At 36.7% G+C, this 21,490-nt stretch overlaps 1 long non-coding RNA gene across 1 annotated transcript; it reads right to left on the bottom strand.

The window, feature by feature from the left end:
- Window positions 1–2,835: 2,835 nt before the first annotated feature.
- On the bottom strand, window positions 2,836–4,438 carry LOC117088687. The gene is made up of 2 exons (XR_004439277.1): window positions 3,883–4,438; window positions 2,836–3,493 (listed from the first exon to the last, which is right to left on the bottom strand). It is a non-coding gene; the product is annotated as an uncharacterized LOC117088687 (long non-coding RNA).
- Window positions 4,439–21,490: the final 17,052 nt, after the last annotated feature.

The raw sequence follows: 21,490 nt of genomic DNA, 5'->3' as shown, positions 1-21,490 counted from the left end.
AGGAAGAAAGGACTGGCTTCTCCATGAATACTGGAGGTCTCATGGCACAGCCCCACTCATTAGATCCACTTGTCTCTTCCAGGAAGTGGCTTGGAGACTAAATGGGTGGTGAATGGCTGAGGGTAATGAGCCCCAGCCCTTCTAGATTGTTCCAGAGTGTTAATCGTATTGTTAACCAGTCATATCAAGTCACCTTGGGAGGAAGGGTGTTGCACAGAAGGGTGGGACTCTTTCAGAAAATACCATGGTATCTAGATTGGCCTTGAACCAGCTAGAGAAGGGAGAAATAATGAGTACAGGACTCAGGATTCTTTCCCCTTTTGGTTGTGATGCAGCATGAACAGGAAAGCTCTCAGCGGAATAGAAAGGACTATTCAAACAGGGAAAAGGAAACTCATGTTATTTACCAAACACTGTGGTAAGCATCCCATATTTCTCATGTGTGTTATTCCTCATGAGCCTCACCCATCCTTCTGACATAGGGGTTGGATCATTCATTTTACAGCTGAGAAAACTGAGACATGCAGAAATTAAGCAGCCTGCTAAAAGTCATACAACTAGTTAGGGGAAGAGCTGGATAACTGCTTAATAACTAGAGTTACTCCTAAGTTACCTAAGGAACAGCAAGGGGCATTAGAATTTCAGTGAATTTTCTGGAAGGAATCATAACATGTGAGCAATGAGGTTAAAAAAGTGAGCCTAAGATTAAAAAGTAGAAGTCGTAATCCCAGCACTTTGGGAGGCCGAGTCAGGCGGATCACGAGGTCAGGAGATCGAGACCATCCTGGCGAACACTGTGAAACCCCGTCTCTACTAAAAAAAATACAAAAAACTAGCCGGGCGAGGTGGCGGGCGTCTGTAGTCCCAGCTACTCAGGAGGCTGAGGCAGGAGAATGGCGTGAACCCGGGAGGCGGAGCTTGCAGTGAGCTGAGATCCGGCCACTGCACTCCAGCCCCGGCGACAGAGCAAGACTCCGTCTCAAAAAAAAAAAAGTAGAAGTCATGAAGATATGCACTGGGCAAATAATATTGACTTCTCTGTGCCTGTCCCAGTGCCTTATATGGTAAGAAATAAAAGGTTGCTCTTAAGGTCTTTAAAATTTGTCATCTCAAACTAAGCACTAAATAATTCCCAGATTACTGCTGCTTTTTCTAAAATGTAGGGGTTGGGTGGAGAGAGGAGGAGTAAGGTGGCAGGCCCTAACTACAACTGCACAGAATAGGTGGCTCTCTCCCCAGGGAAGGCAAGGGTACCCCATGTCCATTCCTTTAAGAGCTGAGTATTGGCCGGGTGCGGTGGCTCAAGCCTGTAATCCCAGCACTTTGGGAGGCCGAGGCGGGCGGATCACGAGGTCAGGAGATCGAGACCATCCTGGCTAACACGGTGAAACCCCGTCTCTACTAAAAATACAAAAAAAACTAGCCGGGCGAGGTGGCGGGCGCCTGTAGTCCCAGCTACTCGGGAGGCTGAGGCAGGAGAATGGCGTGAACCCAGGAGGCGGAGCTTGCAGTGAGCTGAGATCCGGCCACTGTACTCCCGCCTGGGCCACAGAGCGAGACTCCGTCTCAAAAAAAAAAAAAAAAAAAAAAAAGAGCTGAGTATTTTTCCTGGTTTCAATATCCTCAAATGTAAAATGGTTCTGGTATCTACCTCAAAAGAGTATTGTGTTTGTAAATTAAATAGCCCTATATAGTTATACAAATAACAAATAACCTGTAGGATTTGAGAAGTCACCAACTCATGATGATTAATGTAATGGATCACCGATAAAACTGTTAAAATTACAAGACATTAACGGCCATTACACGGATATTAGGTCTGGAGTCTCAGAGCTGGAAAATACCAGAAATCTCCAAATAAGCCTTCCTCAGCTCATCAATATCCCTGCCAGGTGGTGTTATTCTGATTACAAATTATTCCTTAGTTTTAATTCATAAATCCTCTAAGGAAGAGAAAACATGATATTCTCATGCCTTGTGCTTCAAGGAGCTCAGTACTTGATTGTGGCTCCAGGTTTGTACATATTTCACCGTTCCTGCTCCTTAAAAGACCCCACAGCCATAACAGAAAACTGCCAGTATCTGCTGTGGTCACCACTGAAGTAGAAACACAGCCAACCAGGGTCCTTGCTGGGAAATATTCGGGAAATCATAGGTGTGCGTTGTTCTCTTGCCAAATCAAGTCAGGTCTCCATGACACAGAGTGGAAGGAAAAAGGGGAAGGACCACAGGGACACTGGCCAACTGTGAGGCCCCAGTAAATGAACGTTGCATTCTGCTATGAATTTCACTACCAGTTGTGCAGTCCAGGACAGTTGGCTACCCCCTGCCAGACTGCACAGCATATGCCAATGATGCGGCACTCTCTTCACAATCTAAGCAGGATACCAGGACACCACCACCCTGCCACTAGTAATTTGTTCCCTATTAAGTCTCCATTTACCTTCATTCAAGGACTGGAAGACCGAAGTTATAAAAATAGTAACCAGTAAAATTCCAGGACCTCAATACTAACCACTATTTACTCCCATCCACATCCTCTCATTTGACCTGACATTCAGGTGGATATATTTGTTACTTTAGTTCTTGCCCTAATACAAGGTAAATGTTCAGAGTAAACTGCCAGGTATCCACTAAACCAACCGGTATCAGGTCCCTGCCCAAGATAATGAGGGCATCCTTCAAAGGGGGAGGTGGGAGGGCCAAGGACATCCCTTATAATAGCCCTCCCCATTGTCCATCTCCCTCTAGCACAAACACCAATTGAGCTGGTTTGGGGGAAAGAATAAAGTATCAAGGCCTTCTGAATCAGCATACCAATCAACCCAAACAAAAAAGAATGACATAGAGCCTTTATTAAACTGGTTCTGAGGTATGTGGGACTAGCCTGGCTGGTTGACCAGGCTTCTTGAGCCCCACAGGCCTCTTTCACAGAAAGGGAGTTTTGATCAACAAGACCATGTACAAAAGGGCAATAATATACCCATGTGGGGAGCCAAGTTTCCATGTTGATGGTAAATGGAAAAACTTTGAGTCAGAGCTGAGCTCTGGGACAAAAAGGGAAAAGAGGAGGGATGAAGGGAAGGGGCCCAGTTCTTCTTGACTGATTCTAAAGCTCATAGTGGGATTCCAACTCACAGCTAGCCCTCTATATTAAGGAACCATACGAATCTTGACCTCCCAGGGAACCTAGACCTGGGAAGGCTGAACTTGTTATTTGAGGGTCAAGTCTACTCCCTGGAGGTAGAGTACTGGATATTTTGATGGGGACAAGGAGGGTGCAAGTGTAGAGAACCAACGTCTCAAGTCCTACTGACTGACACTAGTCCAAATAGATCCAGCTCAGCAAAGGCTGGTAAGCCTGCGTAAGGTTCCACAGGGATGGATCTTCCTAAGGGCTGGGGGAGCGGGAGGCACTTTCCAGTTCCTAGAAAATGGCGGTGCATGCAGATTGCCTCCCTCCTCTTCATTGTAGCTTGATCCTGGGCAGTTCCTATAAAAGAAAAAAAAAAAAAATCAGAAGAAACTTGATACATACGAAGACAAAACACAGCAGAGAAATAAGACAAAGTTAAAATCACAAAATGTAATTGGCAGCACATCTGTTTTCAAAAGATATTTACATAATTACTCCCATTCTCACAAGAATTCTAGATTAGGGCATTATGATTGTGTCACTTTCCAGTTGAGCGGACATGCCCACAAAGGGTAAGGTGTCTTTTCCATGAGCACACGGCTTAGATGGAAAACGTGGGACTTGACAAGGGGACCTTCTGCCCCCAGATCTGGGTTCCACCCGCCCCAACCCTTCACCAGTCACCATAGGGAGGGAAGGGAGAAATGGGAGCGAGGCTGCAGTGAGCCCAGGAGGAAAATACCCACACAGAAAGAGTCAGGCCTGGGAGGGGCCAGTCCGGGGCACAAATGCGGGAGGTCTCATAGATGGGCTGGCGCTGGCGAAGACAGGTCTGTCAGTGACGTACTTGTCCTGTGGGTCCTGAGCTCTTTCGTGGCACGCAGGACACTCTCCTTTCTGGGATGGGAGAATGGAATTCTTCTTCCATGAGAGAGAAAATACGGAGGTGAAGAAGAGCAGAATGGGCAAGTACCAGACTGCAGCTGCAGCCAAGCCAGGGAAGAGTCTCATGAGGGTCCTGGGCGGCTCCCGCAGGACATTCCCTCCCCAGCCGGTTGGGAAGCGCCACACCTAGGCGAGGACGGGCAGCAGCGGCCCAGGGCAGGCTTCCGTGGAAACTTCCAAAACCACCTTGCCAGGTAAGTGAAAGTGCGCTCCATTCTCTATCCACATCCTGGGCCAAGGAGGTTCTTCTTCATTCTTTCAGCAGTTCTGATCTTCTTGGGGAGCACCCCTAAATCAGCCTGTCAAGGAGGAAGTCAGGCTACAGGGATCTTGCAGGAACAGATGAAGGCTGCGAAATAACTGCCAACTGCCTTCTGCTCTGGCAGTTATCCTGGTAGCCACGCGCATTACCCCACCTTCCTGGCAGGCCTCCTCCAATCAGAGACCCTGCCCCACCCAGGGAAGAGCCCTGGGCTTTCCAGAAAGTTCCACAGCCTCTAATTGGTCCCAGACCAGCCTTCCTGGCCAGGGGTGGGGGCAGGGAACTCCTGGAGTCCATGCAGTATGGGGAGGGCCAGGCTTGGAGGAAAGTCGTTGATGATGAGCACTGCCTGTTGGGGCTATGGGAGATGAGGCCTTCCAGAATTTAGGTTGGCCATGGCCTGGCTTCTGAGGGAGACAGGCCCAACAGAGTTTGGGCTATGCTAGTACTGTCTCCTGTTCTCTGTTTACCAGGTCATTGAACCCTGGGTGCCTCTGACCCTGGAGTCTTTTTATTTTACCCCAGTGGAAAGCACCACCCAGAAGGCACTTGTTCTGAGGCCTCGCAAGAGTTAAGAGTAAGACTGCAAATAGACCCCCCAGTGCCATCCTCTGACCTTTTCCCACCAACCAAAGGCCTGGCACTGGAGAGAAATGCTTGAACAGACTCAGTCAACTCCTAGGGACCCGGAGTCCTAACTGGAGGGTTTGCTAAAACTGGCTTATCTGCAGTGCCTGGAAAACCCAGGCTCTGCTTCAAAGCCTCAGCATCAAGGGTCCGGCCAACGGGAGAAAGTTGCTGAGCAGATGAGAATGCTCTTGGCCAATGAGAAGAGAATGCCTTAAAGGCCAACTGGGGGATGCCCATATATTTATATTTATTGGGCAAGTGTTTTGAAAGACCTTGTCATGAAAAGTTCAAATGTACCATTATATTTGAGCCTTCCATATCCCTTTTTTAAAAAATTGATATAAAATTAATGTAGCATAGAATTAACAGTATTAAGTGTACAATTTAGTGGCTTTCAGTTCATTCATAAAATTATGCAATCATTATCACTAACTCTCTTCCAAAATATTTTTATCACACTCAAGCTCCATACACACTGATATGGTTTAAATCTGTGTCCTGCCCAAATCTCATGTCAAATAATTCTCTCCAATGTTGGAGGTGGGGCCTAGTGGGAGGTGATTGGATCATAGGGGTGATTTCTCATGGTTTAATACCATCCTCTTTGATGCTGTCATGGCAATAATGAATTCTCCTGATATCTGGTTGTTTAAAAGTGTGTGGCACCTCCTTCCTCCCTCTCTTTCTCCTGCTCTGGCCATATGAAGTGCTTTCTCCCCCTTTGCCTTCTACCATGACTGGAAGCGTCCTGAGGCCTCCCTGGAAGCAGAAGCTGCTATGTATGCTTCCTGTACAGCCTGTGGAACTGTGAGCCAATTAAACCTTTTTTTTGTTGGTTTGTTTTTGAAACAAGGTCTCATTCTGTCACCCAGGCTGGAGTGTAGCAGAAACTTCTTTTCTTTATAAATCACCCAATCTCAAGTGTTTCTTTATAGCAGTGATAGAACAGACTAACACATTCATTAAGCAGCCACTCCCCGTTCTGCCCTCCCCTTCATCCTCTAATTGGGTTTCTGCTTCAATGGATTTGCCTGTTCTGGACATTTCGTATAAATGGAGTCATACCATAGATAACCTTTTGTGTTTGGCTTCTTTCAATTAGCATAATGTTTTCAAGGTTCATGCGTATCATAGCCTGTGCCAGTACTTCATTATTGGTAAGGCTTATATTCCACTGCATGGATATACAATATATTGTGTATCCAGATGATGGACATTTGGATTGTTTCTACTTTTTGACTGTTAGAAATAAATCTGCTATGGACATTGTGTACACCTGTTTTTGTTTGGACATGTTTCCAGTTCTGTTGGATATGTACCTAGGAGTAGAATTGCTGGGTCATGTGGTAATCCTATATTTAAGTTCTTGAGGAACTGCCAAAATGCTTCCCACAGTGGCTGAACCATTTTGTGTTTCTACCAGCAATATATAAGGGTTCTGATCTCTCCACATCCTTGTCAACACTTGTTTTCTTTTTGTTGTGATTGTTAAATTATAGCTATCCTAGTAGGTGTGAAGTGTTATCTCATTATGGTTTTGATTTGCATTTCCCTAATTACTCAAGATTCTGAATATCCTCTTATGTATTTATTTGCTATATTTTCTTGGTATGTCTTTTAAGAGAAATATCTGTTCTAGTCCTTTGACAATTGAACAAAAATTGATTTCTGTATCTTTTTGGTTTGTTATTGATTTTGGTTTGTTGTTGAATTTTAAGAGCTATTTATATATTCACAGTCCTAGACCTGGCTTTGTCTGTTTGTGATGCTGTAACAAAGTGTCATAGACTAGATGGCTTAGAAACAACAGAAATTTGTTTCTCACAATTTTGGAGACTGGGAAGTTAAAGATCAAGCTGCCAGCAAATTCAGTGTCTAGTGAAGGCCTACTTCCTGGTTCATACATGGCCATCTGGCAATGTGTCCTATATACTTTATTAAAGTATATATTTAGGTTATGTGGTGGAAGTAACAAGGGAGTTCTCTCAGGCCTCTTTTATAAGGGTACTAATCTCATTCATAAGGGCTCTGCCTCGTGAATTTGGGGGACGTGTTTAGTTCATAGGAAGTTTCTCACAGGGTATATGATTAACAAATAATTTCCCTCAGTTTGTTGGTTATTTTTCCACTTTCTTGATAGTGTTCAATGCACAAAAGTTTTCAATTTTGACGAAGCCCAATTTATTATTTTTCCTTTTGTTGCTTGTGTTTTTGGTATCCTATCTAAGGCTCTATTGCCAAATCCAATATTATGAAGATTTGTTGTTTTTAATAAGAGTTATAGTTTTAGCACTTATGTTTGGTCTTTTATGATTTTTAACTAACTTTTGTACATGTTGTCAGTGGAGGTCCAAATTGATTCTTTTACATGTGCTTATCCAGGTGTCTCCCAGCACAATTTGTTGAAAATAGAATTCTTTCTCTGCTGAATGGTCTTGAGACCCTTGGAGAAAATCAATTAACCATAAGTATATGAGTTTATTTCTGGATCCTAAATTTGATTCCATTGAGCTATGTGTCTATGCTTGTATGTATTCATAAGTTAGTTGGTAGTTTGTGTCCTCCTAGGAATTTGTCTATTTCATTTAGGTTATCTAATTTGTTGGTATATAATTGCTCATATGATTTCTTTATAACCCCATTTATTTCTGTAAGGTCAATGTAATGTCCTCTCTTTTATTACCGATTTTAGTAATTGGAGTCCTCTTTTTTCTCTTGGTAAGTCTATAAAGTTTTGATTTTGTTAATTTTGTTTTTTTTTTTTAAAGAACCAATTTTTGTGCTTGTTCATTCTCTCTATTGTTTTTCTTTTCTCTATGTCATTTATGTACACTTTACTCTTTATTATTTCCTTTATTATGTTTGCTTTGAATTTAGCTTTTTCTTTTTTCTAGTTTATTATATGCTTAGGTTATTGATTTGAGATATTTATTCTTTTTTAATGTGGATGTTTGTAATGAAAAATTTTCATCTAAATACTGCTTTTGTTGTATCCATACATTTTGGTATGCTTTGGTTTTGTTTTCATTTATATCAGAGAATTTTCAAGTGTCTCTTATGATTTATTATTTGATCCATTGGATTGGTTAAGAATTTGTTTGATTTCTACACATTTGTGACTTTCCAAATTTCTTCTCATTATTGATTTCTAATTTTATTCCATTGTGATTGAAGAAGATACTTTTTATAATTTTATTTTTTATACTTACTGAGACTTCTTTTGTTGCCAAACTTATGGTCTGTACTGGACAATGTTCCATGTGGATTTCAGAAGAACATATACTGTTCAATTGAGTGTTTTATAGACATCTATTAGGTCCAGTTATTTTATAGTGTTGTTCAAGCCTTCTGTTTCGTTGATCATCTCCTGTCTAGTTATTCTAGCCATTATTAAAATGATATACTGAGGTATCCAAGTATTATTGTTGAATTGTCTATTTCTCCCTTCAACTTAGCAGTTGTTATTTCATATATTTGGGGGCTCTGTTGTTAGGTACATATAATGTATAGTTGTCATATCTTCTTTCTTGTACTTTTTAGGGGAACATTATATATTTTTGAATTTAGTTTCATTCCTCCATGTTTAGAGATACAGTGTTTATAGCCATATATTGTCCTCTGATTACTGTTTTAAATATATTTTACAGACAGGACATTTAGTAGTTTAATTATCTTTTTTTTTTCAGAATCCTTTAATTCTTGTTTGTATCTTAATTATCACTCAATTTTTTAACAATAGATTGTTTTTAAGTTCCAATTGGAAGGGCATCTTTTAAAATATTTTTTGATGTAAAAATCTTTTCTTACCAGTTTTAATGAGATATAATTGGCATACAATAAACTTCATATATTCAAGATGTACAATTTGATTAATTCTGACATCTATAAAAACCGATGAAATCATCATGATGATCAAGATAATGAATATACCAAAAAAACTTTGTGCCCTTTTGTAATCTAGTTCTCAACCTCGTTCCCCACAAGCAGCCACTTACCTGCTTTGTCACTGTAGTTAGTGTGCACTTCATAGAATTTAATATAAATGGAATCATACAGTATGTACTCAATTTTCTTATAAATAATTTCACTCAGCATTGTTTTGAGATTGTTTTGAGACTAAAACATGAGTTTTAGTGTTAATTTCTTTTTATTGTTGAATCGAATTCTATCATATGGATATACAATAATTCGTTTATCTAGTCACCTGATGATGACATTTGTGTTGTTTCCAGTTCTTAGCTAATACAGATAAAGCTGCTAGGAAACTTGGAGGACATTTGTGTGAATATATACTTTTATTCCCTTGGATAACTATTTAGGAGTTGAATGACTCTATCATGTGATAAGTGTATGTTTCACTACCAGCCAGATGCAGTGGTACACTATTGTAATCTCAGCTACTCAAGGTACTGAAGAGGATCCCCTTGAGCCCAGGAGTTTGAGGCCAGCTTGAGTAACTAGCGGGACCCCTATCTCAGAAAAAAAAAAAAAAGAAAGAAAAAGAAAAGAAAAGAAAAGAAACTACCAAACTGTTTTCCAAAGTGATTGTACACTTTAATTCTCAAGAGCAATATGTGGGAGTTTTTAGTTCCTCCAAATCCTTACCAATATTTGACAAAGTTAGTTTTTTAAATTTTAGTCATTCTAAAATGTGTGTAGTGGTATCTCATTGTGATTTTAGTTTGCGTTTTTCTAATGACTATGAATGTTGAGTATTTTTTCATGTGATTATTGCTATCTGTACTACAATTTCTCTGGTAAACTGTATATTCAAATCTTTTGCCCATTTTCTTATTAGTTTGTATTGCTTTTTACTTATTGAGTTTTGAAAGTTTTTATATGTGTTACAAACAAGTCCTTTGTTAGATATATGTATTTTGCAAATATTTTCTCCTAGCCTTTAGCTTGTATTCTCATTCTCTTAAGAGACAAAGAAGATTATTATATAATGATAAAAGATTCAATCCACAAGGAATATTATAACAATTATAAATATATATGCACCCAACATTAGAGCACCTAAATATATAAAGCAAACATTAACAGAACTAAAGGGAGAAATAAATAGCAATACAATAATAGTAGGAGACTCCAATACCCCACTTTCAATAGTAGACACAACATCTAGGCAGAAGATTAGTAAGGAAACAGAGAACTTGACTAACACTATAAACCAAATGGAGCTAACAGACATATACTGAATATATTTCACCCAATAGCAGCATAGGGATCTTTCATTAAGATAGATCACATATTAGATTGTAAAACAAGTCTTAACTATTTTAATAGGGTTAAAATTATATCAAGTATCTTTTCTGACCACAATGGCATGAAACTAGAAACCAATAGCAGAAATAAAACTGAAAAATGAACAAATGTATAGAAATTAAATACATTCTTGAAAAATCATTGAGTCAAAGAAAAAAATTGAAAAGAACATTATGAAATACCTTGAGAAAAATGAAAATGAAAAAAAACAACATGTAAAACTTAGAGACGCAGCAAAAGCAGTACTTAGAAGGAATTTCATGGGAAGAAACATCTACATTAAAAAAGAAGAAAGATCTCAAATAAGCAACCTAACTTTATTCCTCAAGGAATCAGAGAAAGAACAACAAACTAAGCCCAAAGTTAGCAGAAGGAAGGAAACAACAATGATTAGAGCAGAAATAAATGAAACAGAAAATATAAAAGCAATAGAAAAAAGTCAACAAAACTAAGAGCTATATTTTTGGAAAGATAAGCAAAATGTTTACAAATGGACAAACCCTTAGAATAAGAAAAACAGACAAAAACTAAAATAAATAAAATCATAAATGAAAGAAGGGTCATTAGAACTTGTGCCACAGAAATTTAAAAAGATCATAAGAGACTTCTGGGAACAATTATATACCAACACACTGAATAGCCCAGAAGAAATGGATACATTCCTAGAAACATACAATCTACCATAATTAAATCACAAAGACATTGAAAGCCTGCACAGACCTGTAAGTAGCATAGAGATTGAATTAGTAATCAAAAACCTCCCAACAAAGAAAAACTCAAGACCAGATGACTTCACTGGTGAATTCTACCAAACATTTAAAGAAAAACTAACACTAAATCTTCTCAAACTCTTCCAAGAAGTTGAAGAGTGGGAAATACTTCCAAACTCATTTTAAGATGCCAGCATTATCCTGATACTAAAACCAGACAGAGACCACAAGAAAAGAAAACTATAGGCCAGCATCCAGTATCCCTGATGGATATATATGCAAAAATCCTCAATATAGTGTCAGCAAACTGAATCCAATAGCATATTATAAAAATCATACATTATGACCAAGTGGTATTTATCCTGAAATGAAAGGTTGTTCAACATTCAGAAATTACTGTGATATGCCACATTAACAGAATAAAAGATTAAAATTACATGATTGTCACAATAGATACAGGAAACGTGTTTGGCAAAGTTCAACACTCTGTTATGATAAAAATTCTCAACAAACTAGAAATAGAAGGAAACTACATCACCATAATAGAAGTCATATATGAAAACTTCACAGCTAACACCATACTCAATGGTGAAAAACTAAAAACTTTTCCTATAAGAGCACCAAGGCAAAGATGCCCACTCTTGCCACTTCTTTTCAACATAGTATTGAATGTGCTACCGAAAGCATTTAGGCAAGAAAAAGAAAGAAAATGTATCCAATTTGGAAAGGAAGACATAAAATTATCCCTCTTGCAGATGGCATAATCTTATATATAGAAAACTCTATAGACTGCATTAAAAAACTATTAGAACTGGCTGGCCACAGTGGCTCACGCCTGTAATCCCAGCACTTTTGGAAGCCGAACTAATAAATAGATTCAGTAAAGTTGTAGAATACAAAAATAACAACAAAAATTGATTGTGTTTCTATATACCAAAAACACACTATCTGAAGAGGAAATTAGGAAAGCAATCCCATGCACAATAACACCATAAAGAATAAAATACCTAGGAATAAACATAACCAAGGAGGTAAAAGACTTGTATAATGAAAATGGCTGATTTCAAAATATTTTACATTACAAAGTTGCAATAATCAAAACAATATAATGCCAGCATAAAAACAGACATATAGACCAATGAAACAAAATAGAGAGCCCAGAAATAGTCCGCTCATAAATGCTCAACTGATCATCCACAAAGGTGCCAAAACTACACAATGAGTAAGAGAATCTCTTCAAGAAATGATGATAGAAAACTGGATATTCACATGCAAAGGAATAAAACTGGACCCTTATCTTACACCGCCCACAAAAACCAAAATTGATTAAAGATTTAATTGTAAGACTGAAGTTGTAAAACACCTACAAAAAGCATAGAAGAAAAGCTTCATGACTTAGTCTTGGCAATGATTTTATGGATATGACAGAAAAGCACAGGTAATAAAAACAAAAATAAATAAGTGGGACTGCACTAGACTAAGAAGCTTCTGCACAGGAAGCCACTGATAAAGTGAAAAGACAAACTACAAAATAGAAGAAAATATTCGCAAGCTTTGTATCTGGTAAGAGGTTAATCTCCAAAACTCCTACAACTCAATAGAGGAAAAAAAAAACAAAACAACCTGATAGGTTACTAAACATCAATATTCAACATCGATAAACATCAAGGAAATGTAAGTCGAAACCACAGTGAGCTAATAACACCCCACACCTCTCAGGATGGCTATTATCAGAAAAACCGAAGTGTTGAAGAGGATGTGGAAAAACTGGAATCTTTGTACATTGTTGGTGAGAATGCAAAATAGTGCAACTGCTATGGAAAACGGTATAGAAGAAGATCCTCAAAAAAATAAAACATAGGATTATCATATGATCTAACTATTTCATTTCTGGCTATTTATCCAAGAGAATTAAAATCAGGATATCAAAGAGGTATTAGTACTCCTCTGCTCATTACAGCATTATTTACAAAAGCCAACATGTGGAAGCAACCTAAATGTCCATAGACAGAGAGATAAAGAAAACATGGTATATACATATGATGGAATACTATTCAGCCTTTAAAAGGAAGGAAGTTATGTAATATGTGACAACATAGATGAATCTTGAGGACATTATGCTAAGTGAAATAAACCAGTGATACGATTTGGCTGTGTTCCCAGCCAAATTTCATCTTGAATTGTAATCCTCATAATCCCCACATGTCTAGGGAGAGATCTGATGGGAGGCGATTGGATCCTGGGGGCAGTTTCCCCCATGCTATTCTCATGAGAGTGAGTGAGTTAACATGAGATCTGATGGCTATAAGGCAGTTTTCCCTGGTCTTGCTGACACTTCTCTCTCCTGTCACCATGTAAAGAAGATCCTTGCTTCCCCTTCACCTTCTGTCATGATTGTAAGTTTCTTGAGGCCTCCCCAGCCATGTGGAAATGTGAGTCAATTAAACCTCTTTCTTTTATAAATTACCTAGTCTCAGGTATTTTTTTACAGTACTGTGAAAATGGACTAATACAGCCAGTCACAGAAAGACTGCATGATTCCACTTATATGAGCTCTCTGGTGGTTGCCACAGAATAGGAGGAGGAGGAAATGGAGAATTACTAATCACCAGGAAAAAAGTTTCAGTCAAGGAAGATAAATAAGCTGTAGAGATCTGCTATATCACATTGTTCCTATAATCAGAAATAATGTGTTGTACACTTAAACATTTGTTAAGAGGATAGATCGCATGTTAAGTTTCTTACAATAAAATAAAATAGTTTGATCAAGGTTGCAAAATGTATGTTTGTACAGATTTACAGGTTCTAAAAATGGTATTCAAATAAATGATAATTAATATACAGGAAAAGAGTGTATTCTGAAGAAAAGAAGTTCTTAATTTTGATGAATCCCAGTTTACCAATTTGTTCTTTTATATGGGTCATGATTTTGGTATCATCCCTAAGAAAACTTTGCCTGATCTCCACAGTTATAAATGTTTTTTCTTAAGAAGTTTTATGCTTTCAGATTCTACATTTAGATCATTTAGATCTCTCTCTATATATATATATATTATATATATTATATATGTGAAAGTATATATTTATATATAAATGTATATATATACACACACATAGATATATAGCAGATCTAAATTTTATATATATATACACACTTTTCTTTTTTTTGTCACTCAGGCTGGAGTGCAGTGGTATGATCTTTGCTTACTGCAACCTCTGTCTCCTGGGTTCAAGTGATTCTCTTGCCTCAGCCTCCTGCGTAGCTGGGACTACAAGTGTGCACTACCATGCCCAGCTAATTTTTGTATTTTTTAGTAGAGACAGGGTTTCACCATGTTGGCCAGGCTGGTCTCAAACTTCTGGCCTCAATTGATCTGCCCACCTCAGCCTCCCAAAGTGCTGGGATTACAGGTGTGAGCCACTCTGCCCAGCCTAGATCTGCAATATATTTTGAGTTAATTTTTGTATATGGTACAAGGTATGGATGGAATTTTTTTTGCACATTGTGTTGGAAAAGCTGGATATCCACATGCAAAAGAATGAAGTTGTACCTTTACGACCATGAATGGATGTATTTCTGGGCTCTATTTTGTTTCATTGGTCTATATGTCAGTTTTTATGTTAGTATCATATTCTGTAATTTGTTACAGAACCATTTTTTGAAAGCTCTATCTCTTCTCCACTGAATTATCATTGAACCTTTGTCAAAAGCCAGTTGTCCATGTGTTTAAGGGCCTACTTCTAGACTCTTTATTTATTTCATTGATGTATTTGCCCATTTTTATGCTAATTTCACACTGTCTTGATTACTCTAGATGGTTAGGCTTTGTGTCTCCACCCAAATCTCATCTTGAATTGTAGTCCCTGTAATCCCCATAATCCCCACGTATCAAGGGAGGGACCAGGTAGAGGTAATGAATCATGGAGGCAGTTTCCCCCATGCTGTTCTCATGATAGTGAGTGAGTTATCACGGGGGTCTAATGGTTTTATAAGGGCCTCTTCCCCCTTCACTGGGCATTTCTCCTTCCTGCCATGCTGTAAGGAGGTGCCTTGCTTCCCCTTCCGCCGTGATTGCAAGTTTCCTGAGGTCTTCCCAGCCATGTGGAACTGTGAGTCAATTAAACCTCTTTCCTTTATAAATTACCCAGTCTTTAGTATTTCCTTATAGCAATGTGAGAACAAACTAACACACTAGCTTTATATTAAGTCTTGAAATCAAGTAACATTAATCCTCCAACTTTGTTCTGCTTTTTCAAAGTTGTTTTGGCTGTTCTAGGTCCTTTGATTTTCATATTGATTTTAAGGTCAGCTTGCCATTTGGAAAAAAAAAAAAAAGCCTACTGAAATTTTGATTGGGGTTGCATTAAATCTAATTGTAAATTTGGGAATTTACAGCTTAATAATATTGAGTCTTCTTAATTATAAATATGATCTATTTATGTCTATTTTAAGTTATCTCATCAACAATTTATAGATTTCAATGTTAAGGTCTTGTGCATCTTTTGTCAGATTTATTCATAAATAGTTCACATTTCTGATGCAATTAGAAATGGCATTTTAAAAATTTCAATTTCCTATCATTTGTTACTAGTATACAGAAATACAATTGATTTTTGCATATGACCTTGTATTACACAACATTGCTAAAATCATGTATTACTTCTAGTAATTCTTATTGTGGATTCCATAGGAATCCACTCTGTTCCATTGGATTTTCTACAGACAATTATGTCTTCTGTGAATAAAGACAGTTTTACTTCTTCTTTTCAAACCTGAATGCTTTATATTTTATTTCCTAGCCTTATGGCTCTAGCTATAACTTGCAGTAAATATTGAATAGAAATAGTAAGAGCAGATCTCCTTATTTGTTCCTCTTCTTGGGGGAAAGCATTTAGTCTTTCACCATTAAGTATGCTATTATTTGTAGGCTTTTAAAAGACACTATGAGACTGAAGAAGTCTCCTTCCTTTCCTAGTTTCCTGAGAGTTTTTATCAAAAATTGATATTCTATTTTTAAAATGCTTTTTCTGTGTCTGCAAGGATGATCACGTGCTTTTTGTTTTTTGTTTCTTAATATGGTAAACTTTATTGATCGAATTTTTAAAAATGTTGAACCAACCTTGAATTCCTAGGATAAATCTCACTTGTCTTGACATATTATTCTTTTAATATTTTGTTGTATTGATTTGCTAAAATTTTGTAAAGAATATTTATATCTATATTTATGAGGGATATTGGTCTTTAGTTTTCTTTGCTTGTAATATCTTTGTCTGGTTTTGATGTCAAGGTAATGGTTGTCTTATCAAATGACTTTGTAAGTACTCCCTTCTCTTATTATCTGGAAGAGGTGGTGTTGCATTGGTATTAAGGTTTTCTTAAATGTTTGATAGAATTCACCAGTGAAGTTGCCTGGGTCTGAAGTTTTCCTTTTTTAAAGGTTTAATGATTACAAGTTAAATTTCTTTTGTAAACATAGGACTATTCAGGTTATCTATTTCTTCTTACATAAAGTTTGGGAATTTATGTCTTTCAATGAGATATATTAAAATTTGTTTTGGCTCAGAATATCTTGGTTTCACTTGAGAAGAATGCATATTCTGTTGTTTTTTGGATGCAGTGTTCTACACATGTCAATTAGTTCAACTTGGTTGATCGTGCTGTTCAAATCCTTTGTATTTTTACCGATTTTCTATTTGTTGTATCAGTTGTTGAGGGAAGGGTATTAAGACTTTCAGCTATAATTGTGGATTCTTCTATCCAATTTTTGTTTAATGTATTTTGAAACTCTGTTGTTAGGCACATAGACATTTAGGAGTGTATGTCCTTCCAACTGATTAGTTATCATTTATCATTTGAAACTTATTAAATTACTTTCTTTATCCTTGGTAATATTCTTTGTTCTGAGATCAACTTTGTTTGCTGTTAACAAACCACTCCAGCTTTTAAAGAATTAGTTATAGCATTGTATATCTTTTCTTATTCCTTTGTCTTATTTGTGTCTTTATATTTAAAGTGTGTTTTATGTCAGCAGCAATAGTGAGGCTTGCTTTTTTTCCTCAACTTTAATAATTTCTGCCTTTTTATTGGGGTGTTTAGATGCATGCAGTGTGGCCACATGCATTTACATGCAATGTGACTATTGATATGATTAGGTTTAAGTATATTGGCTTACTATCTGTTTTCTATTTGTCCCATATGTTCTTTATTTTCAATTTCCTCATTTTATTTTTTTGCTTTCTTTTGAATTCATTGAGCATTTTTTTTTTTTTTTTTTGTTAACTCAGAGTTCCTTTCTTTGTTGGCTTATGATCTGTAATACTTAGTTTTGCTATTTCAATGGTTGCTTTAGGGTTTGCAGCATACTTCAACTTATGACAATATACCTTCAAGTAAGTTTATACTACTTTATACATAGTATGAGACCCTTTTAATAGTGTATTCCATTTATCTCCCGCTGACCTTTAAACTATCTCTGTCATATTTTTTACTATTACATGTATCATAAATTACACACTACAGTTATTTTTATTCTAAATGCAATTATCTTTTAAAGAGACTTAAATAAGAAAATCCTATACAGATGGTCTCTGACTTAATGATGGTTCAACTTATGATTTTTGGATTTTTTGATGGTACAAAAACTATATGCATTCAATAGAAAACTCCACTCTCCTATGTGGCTGAGCAGCTAGCAAGCCACAGCTCCCAGTCAGCCACACAGTCAGGCAGATAAACAACCAATACTCCTACAGTGTACTGTGTTGCCAGATGATTTTGCCCAACTATAGGCTAATGTTAAGTGTTTGGAGCATGTTTAAGGTAGGCTAAACTAAGCTATGATGTTCAGTAGGTTAGGTGTATGAAATGCATTTTTGACTTAAAATATTTTCAACTTACGATAGGTTTATGGAGATGCACTCCATCATACATCAACGAACATCTCTATATTTATCCACCTGGCTACCATTTCCTCTCCTTTCATTTATTTGGGTAGATTTGTATTTCAGTCTGCTGTTATTTTTCCTTCTGCCTGAAAGGCCTTCTTTAACATATCTTGCAGTGTGACTCTGCTGGCATGCATTCTTTCAGCTTTTGCATGTCTAAAGAATTCTTTATTTGCCTTCATTTTTGAATTCTACATTGACAGTTTACTTCTTTTAGTACCTTAAAGATGTTGCTACACTGTCTCCTTGCTCTCATTGCTTCTGACAAAAAGCTGCTATCTTCCTTATCTTTGTTGCTCTTTATGTAAGTTATCTTTTTCTCTGTTGCTTTTAAGGTTTTCTTTTTATCACTAGTTTTGAGTAATTTTATTATGATTTGGCTTAGCATAGTTTTCATTGTGTTTCTTGTGTTTGGGGCTTTTGAGCTTCTTGGGTCTGTGCATTAATAGTTTTTATCAAATTCAGATTATTTTAGGCTGTTATTTTTCTTCAATTTTTTTTTTTGTCTCTTTCCTGTCTTTTCTTTGGAGACTCCAATTACAGGTATGATAGGCGACATGAAATTGTCCTGTAACTCACTGATGCTCCTTTCATTTTGTTTTTTATTATTTCAGACATTAGAGACATTCTCTGTTTTATTTTAGATTGATTCTGTTGCTATCTTTAAGTTCAGTCATCTTTCTTTTCTCTAATGTCTAATCTGCCGTTAATCCCATTCAATGTATTTTTCATGAAAAACATAGTAGTTTTCAGCCGTAGATGTTCAATTTAGAAATTTTAGACATCTTGTATGTCTCTATACTAACTTTTTTGAACATATGGATTACAATCATAACTGTTTCAATGTCCTTGCCTGCTAATTATAACATTTGTGTCCTCTTCTGGTTGGTTTTAATTGATTGATTTTTCTCCTCATTATGGGTTGTATTTTCCTGCCTCTTTCCATGCTTGGCAATTTTTTATTGGATGCCAGACATTATGAATTTTAATTTATTGGGTGTTGGACATTTATATATTCCCTATAAATACTCTTGAGCTTTGTTTTGGAATGCTGTTAAGTTACTTGGAAACAGTTAATCCTTTCATGTCTTGCTTTTAAGATTAGTTAGGTGGAATGATAGCAGCATTTAGTCTAGAGTATTCTGAGGTAAGATCCTCATGAGTACTTGACACAATTCTGCATGAATTATGAGATTTTCCAGCTCAACTATTCAGAACAGACACAATTCTTGGCCCTGTAAACATACCTGGCAGTGTTTCCTCTAATCCTTTCAGGTAAGTCTTTATGTGGCTTTGGGTAGTTCCTTGCATGTATGTACTGATCCGCATTCCACTGAATACTTTAGGGAGACCCTCTGCCGCTCTCCTCTCTCCGGTACTCTGTCCTATGAACTATGGCCATCCCGATCTTCTCAGACTTCCAGTTCCTCAAGTCAGAGTCTACCTGGGCTCCCCTTTCCCGCACTGAGGACTGGAAATCCACTCAAGGGGCTCAGCTGGTGAAATTGTAGAACTATCTCATTTGTCTTCCAGTTTTTCAGGATCACTGTCTTTCATGGTTTGATGTCCAGTATCTTAAAAATCATTGTTTTAAATGTTTCCTTCAGATGTTTTTGTTGTTTGAGGCTGGAGAGTGAAGTTAGTCTCTTTTCCTTTACCTTTGGAAGGGCATTTGAAATTTTTGCCTTTTGTTTCTACTTTTACTGCATTGTGATTAGATAATTCTGTTTATAATATTCCTACCATGGAACTTACTTATATTTCCTTTGTTATCTAACATAGGAGGAATTTCAATAAATTTTTCACTTCTGCTTGAGAAGGGAAAATATTCTTTATTAAAGGGTACAGCATTTGATACATATTTATGAAATTTAATTTATCATTGATATTGGTTAAGTCTTCTCTATCCATATTTATTTTTTGTTCACATGACTTCTCTTGTCCTGAAAGTAATGTGTAAAACTATCTTATCATTATTGTTTCTATTTATCCTAGCATTGCTGTAATTTTTATTTTACATATAGATGGGTTTTGTATAATCTCTTACATAGATATTATTTAATTACATAGATATTATTTAATAAATAATATATTTTATTGTAGATTGTTGGGTTTTGCATTATAATGCTACTATTTTTCTTGTTTAATGCTCTGTGTTCTAAATTCTGCATTGGGTGATATTAGAGTAGCTACTCCTGCTTTAGAGTTATTCCTATTTAGCTAGCATGACTTTTCCCATCTTCTCTTTTACATTCTCTTCTTCATTAAAATTAATTTGGATCACTTTGTTTTCAATGTTTTCCTATGTATTTTTATGTTTAGTGTGTTTCTTTCTTTATATATGTCTTCCTTGCTCTTTTTAAAAGATTTCCCTTGAGATTTTTTAATAAATGTACATTTTTGTTCTAGTAGTTACCTTTTAAAATATCTTTATTCATCTTTTTTCTTACTTAACCTTTTACTATGTGGATTGTTCATTCTAAATAGTATAATTTGACATCTGCCTGTTTTCTATGCAACAATGATCTTATTCTACTTTCCTCTTTCTGTCTTTATTCTCAGCTCAAATTTTAAGTTGTATTCTTTCTACCTTGTTAGAACATACAACACTTAAAAATTATATTCCATCCTTGTCCCTCATTCTCATTTAAATCTTAGATCTACAGTAAATACACCACATGCTCACCATTATTATTTTGCCAATGTTTCCCTCTAGCAGATTATCCAGGAAGGGTTCATGTGTACAAAGTTCTCTCATTCCTTGAATATATCATTTGTTTTTCTATAGTCTTAATAACTGAATGATGATTTTGCTGCAATAAAGCCCATGGCTCACAGTTCAATTTCTTTTCTTTGATTACTTGAAAATAATGTTCCACTCTTGCCTTGCTTTGCAGGTTTTTCTTGAATATTGTGAAGCTTATATAATTTTCATACCTTTCTAGGTATTATGGTTGTTGTGTGTGGAGGCCATGAGTATTTTTTTTTCTCTTTAATAGTCTAATAGTTGTATAGGCTATGTCTCAGAATTAATCATTCTCAGTCAATTTTTCCAGGCACATTGACTCTTCCATAAATTTAGGTTTTCTCTTATTTATATAAAGAGTGCTTGTATTTCATTTAAAAAAATTAGCTCTATTCCATGGTGCCTTTCACCTTTTAGAAACATCAATTTCTTGAATATGTATGAAGGAATAGGATGTAGTAGAACAGTGGAGATGGCTTTTAAATAGGAATATAGATAGTTCATTTACCATAACGGGCAGTAAACCAGAGTGCGGATATGGATGCTTATGGAGTAGGGGAGACATGGAGGTGGATGTCTAAGGAAGAGCTCTTCTAATTGCTGTGGTTTCCTTAATGGTAAGGAAGCATGTGCTAAGCTAACTCTCCTATCTCCCACCTAAGAAACAGGATGGAGATGAGTTCATTTGCCAAATTTAGATTTATGGCCTGAACATGAATCATGTATCAAAATTCATGAATGATGTTCTAGAAGGAGCTCAGAGGGCCATCAGTTCCTGATCCTTTTACTTAGTAGAAAACCCAGAGCTACTTCCTCCTGAAAACAGCATTAATGGGGATCATCAACTG

This window comes from Trachypithecus francoisi, unplaced genomic scaffold, assembly GCF_009764315.1.
Source record: "Trachypithecus francoisi isolate TF-2019V2 unplaced genomic scaffold, Tfra_2.0 Lachesis_group10, whole genome shotgun sequence".
Classification (NCBI taxonomy): Eukaryota; Metazoa; Chordata; class Mammalia; order Primates; family Cercopithecidae; genus Trachypithecus; species Trachypithecus francoisi.
Note: the sequence above shows the minus strand (reverse complement) of the source record. Positions and strands in the feature narration are given on the sequence as shown.